This window comes from Oenanthe melanoleuca, chromosome 1 (assembly GCF_029582105.1).
Source record: "Oenanthe melanoleuca isolate GR-GAL-2019-014 chromosome 1, OMel1.0, whole genome shotgun sequence".
Taxonomy (NCBI): domain Eukaryota; kingdom Metazoa; phylum Chordata; class Aves; order Passeriformes; family Muscicapidae; genus Oenanthe; species Oenanthe melanoleuca.
Window position 1 is genome coordinate 52,883,802 of NC_079333.1, and position 20,023 is coordinate 52,903,824.

Below are 20,023 nucleotides of genomic sequence, written 5' to 3' on the forward strand. Positions count from 1 at the left end.
AGGATGTCTATTCTTTCCTTGCCATGAGAGGGGTGGACAGATTTGTTTCTTCAGATTGTCAGTTCAACCTTTTTGACATTTATAGTTAAATTGTCATTCCCTTTACTTATATCAACCTGTCATTAAATTGCCTTTCCAACTAATTTAAGGACTAAATAAAGCTTTATTTACAGTTCTTGCTTCAACATTGAGTTGGGAGATTTTCACTCATCTTGGAGTCAGTCACTCTATATTTCAACAATAACAGTATGTTAGATGGTAACGAGGTGCTACCTGGAGTTGTGAAGGGAAAAAACCTAGCACAGATCCATGACTAAGCTCTGTGACAGCACATAAACTGCATCCAAGACTCATTATTACATGCATCTCTAAAATGTTGCTGTACATATAGTTGTCTTGAGTTTTCCTAAGCACCTAGACTTGAATCTCAGTTTATAACATGTATTAGTTGATGGGACTCAAGGTTTTTCCAGCAGACCAGGAGCAGCCTGGTGCCCTGCTGCAAACCAGTCCCATGGGTCCCTTCCCCAGCCCTTGTACTGGAAGCATAATTTAATAATTTTGTACTCTTTTAGTGATTCAGATATACTCCCTGAGTTTGACAATCTCTGCAGAGATTTTTTTGTTCATGCTGTGGTCCTTGCAAAGAGAAGCAGCACCTAAGGGACTTCAGTGCAGCAAGACCTGGTTTAGGACAAATGCACTTCTAATTACTGCCGTGGTTATATGCCATAGCTGAAGTGCTGGATTATTTTTAGTGGACCTGGTTCTCAGAAATGGAGCAGAACAAATTTGTGCATAATTAGAGCATAAAATTACCTGGAATTCATTCACAGTTACTTATGGGTACCAGTATCTAATCAGACATTGCTCCTGGGACATGTCTGCTCTGGTACTTCCAATCAGGAAGTCATTACAAAGCATGCACACACATTTCTGACAAACTCAGTTCTGTAGTAAACAGAGTTGGTGCTGCTTGCTGGCTTTGCACATAAAGCCATTCTGAGAAAAGCTGATTGCATTGTGCTCTGGGCATGTGAACTGAAGAGGTTCAGTAATGAAGGTGGCTGCGATTATCGCTTCTCTAAAATTAGTATTTTCTGTTAACAGCACTGCTTACAGTTGGTGCAATGCAGCCCTGTTTTTCACAAAATTACTTTACTGCAATTAGGTTTCAGTGAGGCTTAAGCAGATACTTAAATGTAAACTGTTCCAAAAGTGTGGGGCTTCACTGAGCAAAATGAGTATGCAAGAACATTTCAGAGCATTGAAATCAACCTGAAACAAAGAAATGGGAAAGTGTGTCTTTGCTGGAGCAATACAAGATTTTCTTGTAAGGAAAGATTTTAATTACAATCCCACGCTCCATGTTTTGAGAGGTTACAGGCATCAATTTTACATGTGCTTATTTTCTGTGGGACTCAGCAGTCCTCTATATTCACACTCCTGGAAACCACAGGAATCTCAATTTTCTTCAAGCTGAGCTAGACAGGCAACTTCAAAGTGAAGAAAGCAGGGACCTTACGGGTCAATGCTTTGTGTCAAAAACATGTTTTTGACAATTTTTTTACTCCACTAACCTAGAAACCAGTCTAGAGGGTTTATTATAGATTAATGGTGGTCTGTCTCAATGTTTGCAGAGCAAATTGATAAGCAGGCACACAAGGAAGATGAACTCAGTCTTCAAGTCAAGTATTCTGTGAAAGGGTCAGGTAGTTTCCAATATAGTTTTCAAACCATCTGAGATAAAACATCTGATTAGATCAGTCTGTCCTCACAGCACCAGCCTGAAGCTCATATATAAATGTGGTCTCTTGGTCTCTTTTCTTATAGTCTGCTGATTTCGAGTTCTTGAAGAAAATTCTCTATTTGGATTTGAACTCTACTATAATTTGCCTTCCTGAATATTTGATCATGATACTGGAATAAAAAAGTATTCTAATTGATGCTTATCTGTCCCCAGAATGCTGATAGCTCAGTGCAGCATGCAGAGATTCATGTGCCAGCAGATTTGATATATAAGATGCATTTGTCCATTAGCTTTCTGGACTTCATAAGGTTTTGAATTTTTTTGTTATGTGTAGGAGCTGTCACCCTGGATCAGAGCTAGAGCCAGAAGTAACATTCACATGAGTATTTCAATTAAAACTCAGAAGAGATGTAAGATGTATATCTTTTAATGGGAGAAGATGATTAATCATTGGGAAGGAACTAGCCTTGGAAGCAGCTAATTTTTCATTTGTGTTTGCAAATTAGAACTGGAAGTCTTTCTGGAAGGTACGCTGTAGCCAAAACCAGGTTATTGTGCTCAGTACAAGGATAGCTTAGTGAAATCAGATGGCATATGCCTGAAGAATGGGCTACATGAAGAGAGTTTTTTCAGTTCAATTGTCCCACATGCAGAGGAACAAAGTCCCTAGAAGCAGGAAGGATTAGGTTTCATGGTAGAACAAAGGCTTCTGACCTCTTCCTCCTCCAGTCATTTGAAGCTGAAAAGATTTCATGCTGCTGGCTTGCTGCTTGCTTTTGATGGACACTATTGGCACACTGATTCAATGCTGAAAGTATGTATTTCTACTGAGGGGCTGGGTTTAGAAAATATAAGGCCTTCTGCAAAATCAGCATGTGTTTTGTGTGGGAGAAAAAGGATGTGGCAGAGTGTATGCATGAGGAGTAGGACAGGAATATCAAATTCATAATTTTCAGTTTCTAGGAACTGGATTAGGAAAACTGTTCTAGGAGGGACAATCAGCTGGGGTTTGGTTTTTCTGGTGCATTTGAAATATTCAGTAAATTTAGAATACACTGCATAATCCTAGTACATGACTGTGCATTAGAGCCACAAGTAGAACCTCTTTGTTTCTGAATTTTTTATTCTTGCAGGACAGAGCCCAGTAGGTGTTCTTGTTTACAATCTCCTTTCTAAGACCATTGTGATTTCCTGTTTTTTTCCACACTGGAAAGGGTCATATTTCATCTGTAGCAGAAAAATAAATACATATGTAAATCAGGGCCTCACTTACTGCTGCAGGACAACATCTGCAAGGTGATGTTCATTCATGCACTTTTTTTTTTTTTTTTCTGGGATGGTATAGACACTTTCGGTATAGTTTTACTTTCATGTTTCCTGGTCTTGCCTTTAATTTATTCTCCAAGATTTACACTCCTGGACAACTATCAGGAGACACCAAACTGCTAAGAGAAATCCCACAGTCCTCCATGTGCTCTAGAGTTCAGGTCTCTTATAATAAGCAGATTAATGGGCACTGAAGAAAAGATCAGGTGTTTGCAGCAGCTTGAAGCACATATAGTTGCAGAAGTAATAGCTCTTGTCTCAATTATTTATGGGCTTTGGCCAAAGTGGTAAGGCTTGCAAAATCAGCCTATAAAAGTACACTACTAGTATTATGTTTCTCAAAGTTGCTGAGTGTTGTCCCACTAGGATGCAGAGTGGCTGCAGGGCTGTGAAATATGAGAAGGGCAGATTTGGCTACAAGCCAAATTTGTGCTGTGTAATCTAACTTCACCACTCCAGATCCTAGGAGCAAAATCCAGCCAAGTGTGTTCACTGTTTCTGTGCTGCACATGTGGGGGCTGACAGCATTTCATGTCACATTGCTTCATGTCTCTGCTCCAGACAATGCCAGAGAGTTCTCCTCAACACAATGGCAAGATGCTGCTGCTGAGGATGATTCACTCCAAGAAGCCTTTCCCAGAAGCAGAAGGTATAAGATAAAACCCTACCCAAGTGTTACAGCTTTATCTCTCCAGAGCCACCTTTGTGCCACTCTCCATGAATGGCTACACAAACCTTTAGCTTCATGATATAGCAAAACCACTCAGCTTGACTGAATTTGAAATTCTCAGATACTTTGCACTGCTAAAGCATTCACAAAGAGAAATAATTTTGTCTGAGTGTTGTAGGGGTGGGACATGAGGACTATCTGAATGGTTGTTGTCATTTTGATCCACAGAGGGTTACATGGAGCAAGGGTCTTTCTCTAGTCCATCACAATGAGTTTTACAGACACAGATTAAGATGTGCTAGGAAGACAGTCAATATAGCAGCATGTTCAGTAGATGTTCCCTCATTGCAGAATGCCTGGAAAATGGCATTCTATCAGAAAACTTGCTTGAAATTGTGTATTTGTCCAGAACTCAGACATCTGACCTAAAGTTTCAAGGAAGCCCTTCAGTCAAAGTGCTACAGGTAGCTCCAGGTCTGATTGATCCGAAGGAATGCTTCTTTAGAAGATGATGGGATGCTCAGAGTCTTCCCTCAGGATGATGAGACAAGTTGTTGCTGCTTCTTCTCATTACCATGGTGAGATATCAAGCTACAAGGCCACAGCTGAAGTCCCAGCAGGTTCAATTTCTGCCTTCACCCTGTAGGGTTCAAAGAGAGCCCTGGTAAGGAAGGGAGTATCCCTTACCTCTCCTCCTGAGTATGTGCCACTGGCTCAGTGCCTGGGCTTACTTAAACATCAATTAAAGCTCTAGGTGCTATGAACCTTATCAAATATAAGGCACAGTTGGAAGTCAGCTGGCAGAGGACCTTCAATCTGGCAGTGGGGTGAAGGTCTCACTCCATCTAAGTACTTTAAATATAGATATTTTCTTGTGTCCTGGCTCTCAATAGCCACTTCTCTGAACTGATTTTCTGGAGAGAGAAAAGTATTTGACTTTCTGTTGGGTTCTTGTTCTGACCACTAAAAAATTGGTGCTTAATGGCTGGTAATTTTGAGTGAGGGTAATGTTTGTCTAGCACTAGGGGTGTTAAAATCTGAAAAATCAGACAGAAATAGTCAGGATGACAGAGTGACAAATCCAAGAAGAGCTCTGAAAATTTCTATGGTCAAGAAAAGCAAGATTACCTCAAAAAGCCTTCTTCTAATCCCTTTCTCACTGTTGTCCCTGGACACTGAACTGGAGCACTTCTACTACAGCACTTCTCTCTGATGCATTTCCTTCACACTAGCATTGATCTATGTATGTATGATTTTTGAAGACAGTGGCTCTTATTGAATTACTGAGCTAGTCTATCAAACAATATCCTGACTTCATTGGAATTTCACATCCTGAGTTTGTTGGTCGTGTTATCTTTTGTTATATTTTTCATAATGCTGTCATGGCAACAAAGGGAGAATGAGATTTTCCTTCAAAACCTCCCTGTTTGTTACCCAGAGGAAGTGATGATGTGCCTCTGGTTACTGTCTGTAACCACCCTTATGAAACACCTTCCACAAGGGCTTGTTTAAACAGGTATTTGCTCAGCTTCACTGCCTCATCTGTTTTTCCCTTCTGTGGACAAGCATGAAAAGGTAGTTTGTCTCCAATAGTTCCATAAATAAACTCCAAAATAGCAGTCTTTGCTCTGTGTGCTCTGCAGCATGGACATCAGCACTCGCCTCCAGCATGAAACTCCTTCCTTGTCCCACTTGCTGCTGTTTCTGTCCCAAGCCACAAGAGCTGCTAGCAGTGAGGGATATACAGTTTAAAAATTAAAGGAGAAATTGCTGCAGACTTGGGTCTGGAATATGGAAAATTAGAAAAGAGAGATAAACCACCCCTGCTGCCAAGCATTGCAATATATTTGCCTGTGATATTTCGTCTTTGCTCATGTGCTGCTTGTGGCAGTTTGGCAACTTATTCTTAGAGCCTTCACAGGCAGCTGATTTATCCCTGATATTTATATTTTATTTTCCATTGCCTAATTTCTTCTCCCAACTGCTAACTTTTACCACCTGTGTGGCTGAATCAATTCCTTTCCCTCTGATAGCTAAATCTGAGATATTTGTCTTGGTATTAGCTGTACAAAACTACCAAGCTTCAAAATTGTTCATTGTCCTAGTTTCTCTATGAGTTATAAAAAACTGATCCCAACCTTCATTTTCTTCATTTCCAGGCAGGCTTTTTATAGGACATGAACTTTAAAACCTAGTTCTTAATGGCATGCTATAATCATGAGACAAGGATCTGGCTATTGTCTCATTCAATTTATTTTAAGATTTCACATTACTAGTCAGGGAACATAGGTGCAGATCATGAACTAGGAATTCCATTTTGCATGCTGATGCTCCCATGAGATTGCTTTTCTTTGTTGTATGCTTTGTTGTATTTGAAAGGCATCTTGAAAATTCGTGCACAGAAAAATTTTCCATTATCCTGGGGTAATTCAGATCCATTAGAGGATGTAAAATATGTCAGTAACACAAGAAAATGGCATCAAATTAATTAATGCTAAAGCTAAATATAATTCCTAAGGTGTTGCTAGACAAACATCATTATGGTAATGTGAATTGCATTTATTAAAAAAGTTACCATTGTGCACTTCTCTGTCAAGAAAGGATGCACTTGCAAAGACTGTATTTCTTGTTGTTAATTTGCACATGCAAAAGCAAATATGTAACTCCCCAAAAGTTAAATTGCCCTTTCAAATAAACTTCAGATGTTTGTCTATAAGCAGCTATTTTTCATTTTGTGATTAATTAGGGTAATACCCTAGGGCCCTTCCAGAGTATTTATGCAAGACAGATAATCAGCCAAACAGAAATTTAGTACTCTTTAATGATTATTTCCAGCAATTTCAAGAACAAATCTGCATTCCTTTCTGACAGTTTTTACATAACCTTCATTTTCCTTTGTTTCGTTCAGTTTCTGATACTCAGGGCTATGGCTTGCTTCATATTTTGAGTTGTTTTTTACCTTAATTCAATTAAACAAATATTCAGCAGTGGTGTTTTTCGAATGACTTGGATTTTCTCTCACTAGTTAATTTATACTGACTTTACAGCAATTGGCACCTTCTGTCTATAAACATATCTTATAATAATGTCTAGTATCAGCTGCATCTGGTATCACGTTGTAATATTCCAGTTACCACCTTCCTCTGCCACCATCTTGCAGAATTTCTGTGTCACTTCTGCCTCAGAGTCAACTTGCCTCTTGTTCCATGTCCCAAAGTACCAAATGTACCAGGTTGGATAAAAGATGTGGCTCAGAGCCAGCAAGACAAATGCTGTATGGGACAATGGCTTAAATGTGCTTTGGCCTGCCTGCTACTCTCACCATGTCTTGAGGCCATGGAGGGACTCAATCTGCTCCTCTCATTTACATCATGGCATTCACTTATGCATGTTCTCATTGGGGTCAAATGCAGAAATCCACATCCTGCAGAGCAGGAGAGCAAGGACAGCACTCTAATGTACTCCACTTGAACTTGGAAGTTCTGTTCTTCTGGACCACAAATTGATGCTGTGAATTGATGCCAAAGTTTTTTCTGCTCATACCAAATTGAATGAATGCCAACCAGCCATCGAGGAATGTGCAAACTGGAGTGGTGCTGACATCAACACCATGTCACAGTGCAAGTTCACCCTGCAGAATGGAGCCTTTTGCTATGCACTACAGGGCAAAGCCTTTAAGAAAATAGTGGGGGGCTTGTGCTGTGGACAGCCAGCCATGATCACCACAGGCTGGCGTTCCATAATGGAAATATCTAAAATGTCCTAGCACACTTCTGGTTTTGTCCCATGTGCCTTTGATCTGCCTTACCTGCTTCCACTGCAATCCTCCTAGCTGATGGTACTTGGTACTTCATGCTACCTGACACAACCATACCCAAATGGAGCAGGGAGAGATGGAAATGATACAAAGCTAAAACGGAGAGGAAGGATAAATAATAGCACAGTCAGAAAATCATGGTACAGTATTTGTGAAAGGCATGGGACTTAAGTACTGATGAAGAAGCAGCAGAGGTAAAAAACAAAGAGGAAAATAGTCTCATGGGATTTTGTCTTTCCAGACAACAGGACAGCAGCAGCACAGTTTTCTGTCTGCAGAGAAGGCATGTTGGCAGGGGGAAAGCACGACAGGTGTGTTGTCATATTCCCGTCTGGGCTGAACGGCAAACGTTCATCTGAAATCTTACTGATGCAAAGCAGAGTGAGAGTATGAAAAGGTGGGAGAGTGGCAGTCCCAGTATTTTGAAAATATATGCTGCAAATGAGCAACAGATGGAGTCCCCAGCATCAGCTGCCTTTTCAAGCAGGCTTGCTCACATTGCAGACTTCTCAGGTGTTTGAAACTGGGAAAGGCTCTGATGATGAGGTTCCTAGTACCCACTAACAATTACCTCAGAGCATCTGTCCTTGCATGGCCTTTCCTAACACTGCATACATCCCTCATCTTACTACATACAAGAGGTTTTTTTGGGAAAGAGGGGATGAAATTCCTGGATGCATGAAATACTCACTAAGCTTCGATACTCCAGCTTTCCACTGGACCAGTGTGACTGGAATCTGTGCCTTGGTGACAGATGGGAGATGTAAGTTGATTGTCTGGCTAATGTTTAATATCCAGCAGCTAGTATCCATCATCCTTGCTGCAGTTGTTTCTGTAGTGCAACAGATAGTAACCAGATGAGAGTATGGAAAGTGGAATCTGGAATATGTCCAGAAAATCCCACAAGCACCCAAATTACAGATGACGAGTGGAAAGGTCCTCTGGGCTCTGTGACCAAGTGCTTCTCCTACACATGATGACTTGCCCTCTTCACTAATAAAAAATGAGTGGAAGGGCCTACAATTTGCAAGGTCTCATTTGGAGCCAGTGAAGGGATGAATTATTTCAACCAATTTATTGCTCATATGCTTTTCTGTGTTTCTTACTTGTTTTGTTTAAATGTTTACAACATTGCTTGATTACTGTCTGGCTTACAGTTTATTCTTCCAATAATTTCCAGATAGAATGTCAATGGTGAAGATGCTATTTTAATGAGCTGTCAGTTTTAAACCACTCCAGACTTGTGCCCTAATTAAACATAAACATGATGCAGAGTTGTGAAATTGCTCTGTAAAGAACTGCCTACAACTATAGCTGGAAACTGTTCCAAAGGAATATTAGGGAGACAGCAACTGTCTATAAGACATCTGCTGAAGTCAAAAGTAATAACAAAAATCAAGCACATTTGTGCCTTTACAGTTCACAGTGAGCTTGAGTTGTGAGGCAAACAGCCCCTGACTGTGGCAGAATGCACTTGGTGGCTGCTGCAGGGGAGTGGCAGGGCTTGGTCGTGCTGCTGGCAGTGGCACCAGCTCACCCAGTGCTCGGGGGCTTGCTGTCACCACACTGCTGTGCTGTGCCTGTCACCAGGCCATGTGTTTTCAGAGCTATTGCCTTCTTTTTCCTGTGAGAATGAGCATTGCTGTGCCAAACAAAACAGAGTGAACAATGATTTGGAGTGTTTGCTGAAACACAAATGTTCTTGCAGAGCTTGAAGTGGCAGAGTGGGACAGGCAACAGCAGATTGTTGTTTAGAGCAGTTATTTTTATTGAATACTTGAGACTAACCTGGAGGCTTCTGCTAGCCTGTAGAATGTCACAGTCTCAAAAAATATTTTGTGAATCTATTCTGGTTCAGATACATTCTGCATGTGCTGTGCCAGTCTTTGGAACTTATCTGAGAAGAGCCCAGAATCCTTCTTGGGGAGTAGAAAAGGAGGTTGTCCCATGAGACGAAGCAGGACATAAGGATTGAAGAGTTCACATCTGTGTGTTAAAATCAAATGGTGATCAGAAGAGTGGGGACTCAGCTCAAGAGTGGGGATGCAACTGCCTTGTCCACTCCAGAAGCCCATCCTGTCCCTGGGGCAACTCTCCCCACATGTCCAGCTTCGGTTTTTCTCAGATCAGACTGTGGGGAAGGGAAGGATGAGAGAATGAGGATGGCAGCACAGAATTAGCATCCCCTGAAGCTTCACACTGGTCCATGTGAAAAAACCCATTATTTGATAGTTCTTTTACTGCCTTGTATGTGCATGGGCTCTCTGCATGTTGTCTATTGGTTTGATCCATCTTTACCTGAACTTGTCACCCTGGCATCTCCCTGTGGCTAGCAGAAAGGAGAAGCCACCTCCAGAGCAAAATTTTCCTTTTACAGGAGTAGCAATCACTGAAATTTAAACCAGAGGAATTGCACTCTTCACTTCTCAGGAATACAAACCTGGGGAACTTCTAGTCCTCCTTTGTACACCATGTGATCCTAGAGCTGGGATATTCACCAGCAAATACCCTGGAACATGTCTTGTGTTCCACTGATGGACATTATTTTGAGGTGGTCATTCAGGTTGCCAGGCTGTGTGTCCCTGGGCCATTTGGAGTGACAAAGGGTGCCAGGCCAGGGGAGCAGTTCACCCTTGTCAGACATGCATCCTTTACAGGTAAGGCTTTGTAACTGCCCAAGCTGCTTCTGCAGATACTGTAGTTATTGCAGCAGATCTAGGCCAGCTTGTGAGATTTATAGACTCATTGCTTTTGGCAATTCTGGGCTTGAATGGATTGAAAATGAAGTGAAGTTTTTATATTAATTTAATTTACATGAGAAAAAAAAGGTGAAGAAAAAATTTTTTCACTGTCCATATAGCTCTGTACCAGCAAAAATGAATTCTGGAAGGAGGATGATAACTCTCTTGTAAAGAATGAAAGGAAAAATACCTTCTCAAATACCTCATAGCTTCTCAAAGGATTATATTTTTTATCATTTGTCTTTTACAAAAGTCTTCAAAAGCAGTATGAATATATGTGAAGAACTGAAAAGTCAAGGCATAATAAAGAATGCATAAGCTCTCCCATTTCTGAATGTATTGTCTCTGCCATGGTCAGGTGCACTGGACACTACAGCAGCAGGGCTCTTATAGGGTTTTGCTTTGCAGCCCTGGAGAAATTTGAACATCACCCTGTCCCTCCTTTGGACAGCCTGGGTTATCTGATCCCACATGCAAGGGTTCAGCTCATGGTAACCAGGGCAAAAAGCTGGCAGCCCAGAGGCTTTCCCAGGCCATTATTTTGGTATTGTGCATGACATAATTCTTAAAATGGCAGCTTGGCCATGTGACCTGTGGTTCTGGTTCCAAAAAGATTAGAGATGTGTCTGTGTGTGCTTCTCTCCTCTAAATTGTGTCCTTCTATAAACTAAAAATTGCATGCAAACTGCCATATAACATGCATAATGTCCAGGGACTTTCTGTATTGCACTTTTTTTTTTTTTTTTGCTTGGTGTGTCTCAGCAGTGAGGACCACTTTGCTCTCTGTTGTGATTTGTGGGACTGTGTGGTGAAGTTACCTGGGGAAAAGGCAAAATGAGAGACAGATCTTCATCTCCTGCTTGACATTGCCTGCTATGGTTTGTCCCACCTGCAAGGCCCTTTGTCATAGCCCCACCAGACTCTGCAAAATCAAGCCAGAACTACCTCAGCTGTATCCTGGTCTTGCATAAAGGAAAATCCAGGTCCTTACAGGCAGATCCTGCATTTTGCAGGCAGAGGCACTGAAATGAAGGGAGAAGGGAGAGTCCTCTGCAGCCTGCCAGCTGCCTCCTCTGCAGTATCTCTTTATTGAATAGGAATAAATAGAACAGGGCCCAGGTGGGCTACTTTTGATTGACAGGTGTCAGGATGTGTGTACAGCTCTGTCAGTCAAGCTGCTCCATGTCAATTGAACAACGAAATGGTCCAGGGCTCCACTTGTTTTCCCAATCTTAAATGCATATTAAAATCAAGCCAGAAGGTATAGTATTTAGCATTTTTAGCCACAGATAAATATGTGTCATAGACATTCAGCCAGATACTTAATAAATTCTCTTGTGTGAAGTTTGGGTTCATGTGTGTGAACAACCATATATGTGTGAAGTGCATTCATAAACTGCATAATATCATTCAGCATTTTTATTGCCTCTGCAGGGGATTCTGGAAAAAGAACTGCATTTTCAGATTGCATGTCTTACCAAAATTTGCATAAACAAATAACCAATACAGCTCTCACTGTACATTAGTTATGATTGCCACATTGAGATCAAAAACCATCTTTTAACTTGGCAAAAAACTATGCCATTTTTGTAAGTGCTACTCAATGCTTGTTTGAAACTTAATTTGTATCTAAGTGTATTAGCCAAAACTCATGTTTTATTAGTTATGGGTGGGGTTTGGGGTTTTATGGTTCTTTTTTTTGTGTTTGTTTGTTGGTTTGCTTTTAATCACATTTCATTGTTCCTCTGTTTTAGAAAATGTAGTTTTCCAGGTAGGTAACAGAAAAAATATTATCATATATATGTGATATACGACATCAGAAAGAGTGATCAGTGAGCTGAAGAAAATATTGGTAAAGAGAGTATCTAACTTTAATAAAACCAATAGGAGATACTCATAAGTAATGAGTATCCAATGGCTTTCCCTGTGAGCCACATTCAAAAGGGCCAGGTCCTTTTTGTCCCCCTGTGTCTGCGCTGCATTTTTGCACATGGCTTTTTTGTTAATTCCTTCCATGAAGCAAAAAAAAACCCTATATGTATGTGCTAAGTTAAGTCAAAGCCCTTTTCTAGAAAAAACCCATAAATTTATCTGTGTAGTCTCAGAAGGTTTCTTGCTGTCCAAATTCTCTGTTTGTGTGAGGTTATGAGTGTTTTTGGTAGATGTTGCTTGTGCTCAGCAAGGTAAATAAAATGTTGTATTAACAACTTGTTTCTTCACTCGAGTCTCAGGGCAAAAAAAACAAATAAACATTATTTTTCTTGTATGCATCCAGTTCACAGACACTCCCCTGTGGAAGAACACATGTATACTTAAGGCTAAAGAAGAAATGCTCTCAGAGTCCTAAGGAGCAAGCAGCTCCTGTTCCCACAGCAGGCAGCTGCTGCCTTTCAGCTCAGCCAACCTCTGCTGCCTCCATCAGCTCCCTGCCAGACACATGTACAAATCATCCTCTGTCTCATCTCTTAGGTTTTGATTTTCTCTGATGATTCGATTTTGCTAGTCCGGTGTTTATTCCATGACTAGCAGAAAAGAGTCATTCCTTCACCAGGGGTGACCCAGCTTGCACAATTACCTGGGTATGTCATCTTATCTTGGTCCCTTTTCCTTTCAGCACTGTGCAGATGCTATTTCTTTTGCAAAGAAAGAGAAGGATTCAGTGAATGGGGAGGTGACTGCAGTGTGATAGCACAGATCAGGATTTATATCTTTTATAACTGGCTAAATTTAGGTGGCATTTTGCTCCAGTATTTCTTGACCAATTTCTGATTCTGGTGTTTCTTGACATGCCATCATTCTGCCAAGCATTTTAGTTCTATGTTGATGATCTCTTGTCCATTACAGGAGCAGACAATCCCAATAGTCAGATTTCATACACAAAACAGAGTCAGTTGTTGCAAAGACACGTATAAAGCTTAAAAGCTGTTTCTAACTGCAGTGCACTTCAAGAAAAATGTCACCCAAAAACCTTCCTCCTCAAAAAGCCACATCATAAAATAACAAGCAGCAAAGAGTCCTTTGTTCTTTGTAACTACCACTGCACTCAGCTTTGAGCTGACAGGGTCTAATAATAAAGACAGGTTAATGTCATCTTGCATTTGTAAAAGCCTTTTTATTATTATAAAAGACTAATTAGGTCATCTCACTTTCAAAATTAAATTACAGAAATTCCTACAAGTTTTCCTAAAGATTGGGTAAGGAGCATGCTAGATTTGTTTGAACCATAAGAAAAATCAATTTAAACCAAGGTCTCACCTCTCTTTCAGTGAGATATGTGATATGCTTCCAAAAACTCACTTGGCTATGCAGCATCTGCCTCTGGCTGTTCTGCTTCATGGGGATGTACAATTTCACCTTTTTTCTTACATTACAAAAGGCAATATTCAGGAGATGTCCAGCTATTCTACTTAATGGAAAGTGATTTTTTTAAATGTAGACATTTTGTACCAAAATTTAGCTGCTGCTGATTAAGTTTACATTTTATATGTGAATTAAACAAAAAAAAAAAAAAAAAAAAAAAAGGATTTTTTTTTTGGAAGACCATCCCAAATCCATACACATGGTGAATTGAATATTTCTGTGTATTTATATGAGTTTCTGAGGTAACTCACCACAATAATAGACCCAATACTTCCATGTTCTCCAAGTCCCTTGGTGCTTTTTCTTCTTGGCTGGGCTATTCCACCAAGACCAAATATTTTATACAAATTATTTGACCATCCATAGTACAACCTCACTGTTGATCTAGTTTAAAAATGACTCTAAACTTTTAGGAAAAATGGGAGACTGAGATGTCTGAATTAAAGCTTCCATGAACTTTGCTATAGTTTAAAATGGATATGTAGCTAATACTGGCTTGAAACAATCTGTTTTTGGTGTTTTCACAAAGAAAATTATGTGAAGATAGCACACTCAGAGAAAAATAAATGCTACTATCTTAATATCTGAATTTCCCACAGGATGAAAAATTTGATGTTTCTATTGACCCTACAATAATGCAAGAATTTGAAGCTCACTTGGGAGAAAAAATATTTCAGGCAAATCATATTAAAGAGATAAACTATCTTTTCTGAAACTGAGTAACTTTCATCAGCTCCACAGGGTTTAAGGTACTTTTGAAAGAGAAAACACTTTTATAAACTCAAATCTATGCTCAGAGGCGGATAAGGAAATATCCAAATTTAAGAATCTTGCTTATCATACTTCACAATCTGTAATTAATGAGTCACTTTGTTGCTCTGAAGATGATGAAGTTTGTTTCTGAGACAGGCAGTACATGGAACTGCACAGAGCTCCGGTATCTGGGATAATTTGGTTTTGTAAGTCCTGTCCTAGGAGCTCCCAAAAAGCCTTCAGCTCCCTCCTTATTCCTGGGTGCATTCTAGGATGGACTGAATATCACATATCTGAAATGAGGATGGCAGCAGCACAGCCTGATAAGCCTTACCTGTTCCTCCTGTAGCATTCTGAAAAGCTTGTCAATAGATGCTGTATAAGGCTAAGTTTTGATTTTGTCCTGATTCAAAAAAATACAGGGAAAATTCACAGGCTGAAGAGGATGGTGAAGATTAGGCAGGCATTTGAAAAAAATTGCAGAAATGAGGCTTGCAATGTTGTCTCCAGTCTGAGTTATGTTTAACTGTGTGAAGAGCTTTGCAGTAAGAACAAAATAGTTGCCTGAGTGTGTTTCACCATTAAGCTGGCAGTGATGATTAACAAACCAAAATGTTTTATGGCTCCTAAGCCCTTGATAGACAAGTTCCTTATGTAAATAACAACCTTTTAATCCCTTGCCCAAAGCACACTTCCTCTGAGATGATAAAATACTTTAAATAGTTGAGCTTTTACTCATAGCTTCTGTGTATTAGAGGGAATCTAGAGCAAACCCAGCAAACATACTGTGCTTCCCAGGAGGGCAACAGCCTGAATTTTATGTGCAAATTAATTTTCCCAAGATTCCCAACCAGTTTTGCAGGCCTGGGGTGTGGATATGTTCTGCAGAACTTCTGCCTCTGCAACTTCACCCAAACTGAATGCCACAGCTTTGTTGCTGTCTGTAATACTGGTTGTGCTTGGCAAAATGTAGTCCAGGCAGGTGAATCATAGGCTTCCAAAGTGAGATATAACATATTAAGAAAACAGCCTTTTTAAACATATTATTTTTAAAAAATAGTTTTTATTTCCTAATATTTAATTCATAAAGTTTTTACGTTTATCTGGTGCTGGAATGCCACTAATTAAATGTTCATAGAGGAGAGAAACATTATTAATCCTTCTTCCCTGGAGTCAGAGACTTTCCACAAGGCACTTTGATACAGTTTTTGGAGAGGCATGCAAAATCGGTTCACAAAAAGTCTCACCTTGCAGTAACTTGGGTTTGTTTTCTCTAGGCAAAGCTGACTGCAAATACTTTCTGTGCCTTGTTCAAGAAGTTTCTCTGTTCAGTGCACCTGAGTTGTTCTTTAGAGATGGCATCTCTCAGCAGGGTATGAGACTGCCTAGCACGCAGCAGGGCAGGCAGTAATTGTTCCTGCAACAGCCACTGGGTAAACTGAAACAGAGTCGTGAAGAAGAAGGACCTGGCCAAAACTTCCTTCTTTCTTCCACTTTCTTCCAGATCTTTCTTCTGCTTCTGATGCAAGACAAGAAGAATGGGATGTCAGTCAATTGTGTTTTGTCCCTGAATACCCTCAATTTAGCCAGCACACTAAAATACATGTCCTCACCCCTGTCCCATTCACAGATGGAAAGAAAACAAGTATCTTGTGATCTTCTTCAAGTGGGAGTCTCTTTGTCCTCCTCCGAACTTATTTTGTGCCATATTACAAATCCTTAATTAGTGTAATGAGCTGGAAACATGCAGCATTGTAACTGTGATCGACCCCACAGTAGCTGCAAACTTCCATCTGGCACAGGAAAAAAAAAAAAAAAAGAAAAAAAGGACTTTCATAGAATAGAAGAGTGTGTGCTCATTAGAGTTGAACTAGAAACCTATTTTAGGAAGATGTGCCATTAGGAAACAATGGCAATACATCAGATAAATCATTCCAAACCAGGAGATATGAGCAGTGCACAGGGTAGGGCAAAGCAGCTGCTTTCTTCAGGCAGCCCAGAAGCACAGGACTGCAGTGAATGACTTTGGGACTGCAGTGAATGGACTTTGGGACTGCAGCATGGTGTCCTAACTCAACCTGCACCTGGCAGGGAAAGCCCAAAGTGGTATTTGAGCATCATGAGTGGTGTGAGAACGAAAACTTTGTGAGGAGTAGCACAGAAAATAAAGCCTTTGTTTCAAAGGTCTCTTTCCACCTGAACTATTCTATCAATCTACTGGAGTGCTGAAGCACCTCTTCTGTGAAGACAGGCTGGGAGAGTTAGACTTGTTCAGTCTGGAGCAGAGAAGGCTCTGGGGTGACTTTGTTGCAGCATTTCAGTACCTAAAGGGGGACTATAAGAAAGATGGGGTCAAACTTTGTAGCAGGGCCTATTGCAATAGGACAAGGGGTAGTAATTTTAAACCAAAAGAGGGTGTATTTACAGTAGATATAAGGAATAAGTTTTTTTACAATGAGAGTCGTGAAACACTGGCATGGGTTATTCAAAGATATATGGATATCTCATCCCTGGAAACATTCAAAGTGAGGCTGGACCAGGCTCTGAGCAACCTGACTTAAAGTTAAATGTGCCTACTCATTGTAGGGGGTTGTACTAGGTGAGTTTTAAAGGTCTCTTCCATCTCAGATTTTCCTAGGACTCTATGATTCTATGTTAAAGAGAAATATGAACAAGATGATGTTTATAATCTCTGCCTTTGCAGCAAAAGTCATCAACCAGAAACCAGAAGACAGAGGTATGCAAGGGAGCTAAATACTCCAGACTCATTGCAATTTAAATTTGGATTACACTGAAAATCCAGAGCCATTACTAACCATGACTCCAAATGCCTTGCTGGAAACCTACAAATAAAACCAAGACAGCAAATGACCCAACATGCAGAGGAGGCAAGGGTCGATCTTTGTTTGTATGCAGTGCTTTTGCAAAAGCAGGGCAGGAGTGCTGCAGGTCTGGCAGGAGGTGAAGCTGAGCAGAAGGGCACCTGGCACATGTCCCCAGGCAGGCACAGAGCTGATGCCTTGAGCCATGGAGGGCAGCACAGCTGGACAGTCAAGAGCACTGGCTGATGCCTCTCATATGCCCTAACAGCAAACCAGCACTCTGGAAGAGGAAAAAAATACCTCATCACTACATGATCCATGGCAGATGTGTTTCAGCCCATGTGGAGACAAAAATGTTGTTTGAGAAGAAAGCTACATCTTTGAACACAGCAGGAGATAAAATAAGATGTTAACAGGCTCCTTAACTCGGCTACCCAGCAACTAGAAAGGATTAGATCTTCTCTGAAAATCTTCCTGATAGCAGCACCTGCTGAGATTTGAAAATTCCTGTCTTTTAGCTCATTAAAATGCAGACACAGCCTATTTCTGCTTCCTGAATTACAGTTGCAGTACAAAGGGACCAATCTCACAGCCTTTAACCCTGTACACAATCCTTTTGCTGAAACTGAGTTCGAGTAACAACTTCAGAACCAATTCATTTGGGCTAAAATTCAACCTGAAATAATTGCCAGGATAGAAAACCCTTGAAGCCCCCTTGCCTGAGAGAAATGAAGGGGTCTCCACAAATGAGTAGAAGATTGTGCAGGTGGAACATAGGTGCTAAAACTGTCCTTTGTGATTGACACCATAAAGCTTGCTGCATGAGTGATCTCAGAGTTTCACAGAAGGGGAATACAGGAGTGCCTGAGCACTACAGGCTGGCTGAAGACAACTTTCCAGCTTACATTACTCAGGAATTTGGACTACGTGATCACAGCTGTCCCTCTGCTCTTAAAAAATCCAGGAAATCTGCTTCAACTAGAATGTTAATGTTCTTCCAGCTGTTTTTTGATTGTAAATCTGACTATATGGTTTGTGAAGTGAGAGTTGTTTCCATTGTGAGCATTAGTCCATACTAACTGTGATACAGGAGCCACATGAATGGTATTAATAGCATCTTCATCCTTGGGGATACTCAGTAATTGACAGGGGAAGGTTGTGAGCAACCTGCTGCTATCACAGAGTTGATTTTCTGTTAGAAATTCCTCCAGAGCTCCCTCCCAAACCAAGTTATTTAGGATTTTATGATTCTCTTGCCTAGACTATTAGGACTTTTGATCCTGCATTATTTAAGAGGATACATGGTCTGTTAAAAATAAATCTAATTATTTCCTGGAATCAGATTGTCTAGTGTTGGCTTGTGTATCTATTGGACTTGCATCACATTCTGGAAAGGGAGCACAAAAACAAGTGGACTGTGGCAGAATGAGAAAGAAAAAGCTTAAATTCAATTCCAGGAGGAGACTAGAGTGCATAATATTGCTAAGCAAACAAAATAAGTAGAGCATTCAAAATTTTGCTTAGTAATTCTTCTGTACACAGAATAGTTAGGCTTTGTACTTGTTATTCTCACAGAAGGGGTTTCAGTTTTGTTTGTGTAAACTTCTGAGCCTGAGTTAAGCCCTTTTTATTATGCAGGGTGAACATTGCCTCACTCCTTCCCCCAAAGGACAAACAAGCCTGAGCTTAATTTTGTTGTTTGTAATCTTAAAGATCTTAATTCTTAGAATCCTCAGTCATCTCTCAGGAGGCGAGGACTCACTGCCATGAGTGGAGCCATTGAATCTCTTGAACTATCAGTGCTTGCTCTTGGCTGTGTACAAATTTCATATTGATCCAGGGGATCAGTGCAAATTCCATGTATTCCAAGTGACTAAGTGTGCTTGGAAAACACACTGCAGAAATACTAAACCAAACCTGCAAATTTCTAAAGAAGATATTCTTACAGGAATGCTGAGTGAGAGCTGAAGTATTTTGTTAGGGGATACACATGTGTAGTGTGTATATTAGTAGTTATACACACAAAGCAACCATATTAATGAACTGTATCTTACTAATTAAGGAAAATAAGATTTTTCTAGACATGAATTTTGGCAGTGATCCTGGTAAATTCAATTAAGCTTGTACCCATTGTTTTAATGGTTATGTCCATGAGTTAACAAAACGTGTTTTAAAAACTAGACTTGCTAATAATTGCAATAACTGCTTTGTAATTTAAATGCCAATTCAAAATAAATCATTGCCCTGTTTTACTGCCTACATACACTGATTTACTCTGGATGCACTCCTGGGCCCATACTCACACTCGGAATGTGTTTACTCTGCTTTCTAATTTCACCTGATGTTCTACCAGTTGTGGAAAGCTTCTGGAAAATTACAAGTCAGCATTCTCCTTCTGCATTATAATGTGAAAAATTTAACCTAAGTCAGATATAGATGCTTGTAGTTTAGAACCTGCATTGCTGTGGGCTATTTACCACTTGTACACAGTATGAGCAGCCTGGTGGCTCAACAGGGTGTCAGTGTGCTTCAGCAAAGACATTAGAGACAAATTTTCTTCTGGAGATTCTGAGAGGGTTACAGCATACTGAAATTACTGTCTCTCTGTAAGGAATGATGTGTTCCTTCTACAAAGAGTTTGTCCTGGTGGCTTTGGGCACTGCAGGGGACAGAGTGAAAATGCTACCCAGACTTTCCCAGCTTCTTGGTGCCAGAGAAAGACAATGTCATTTGAACAACTATTAGAACTATTTAATAAAAGAGTAGAAGAAGACTGAGGCTGTG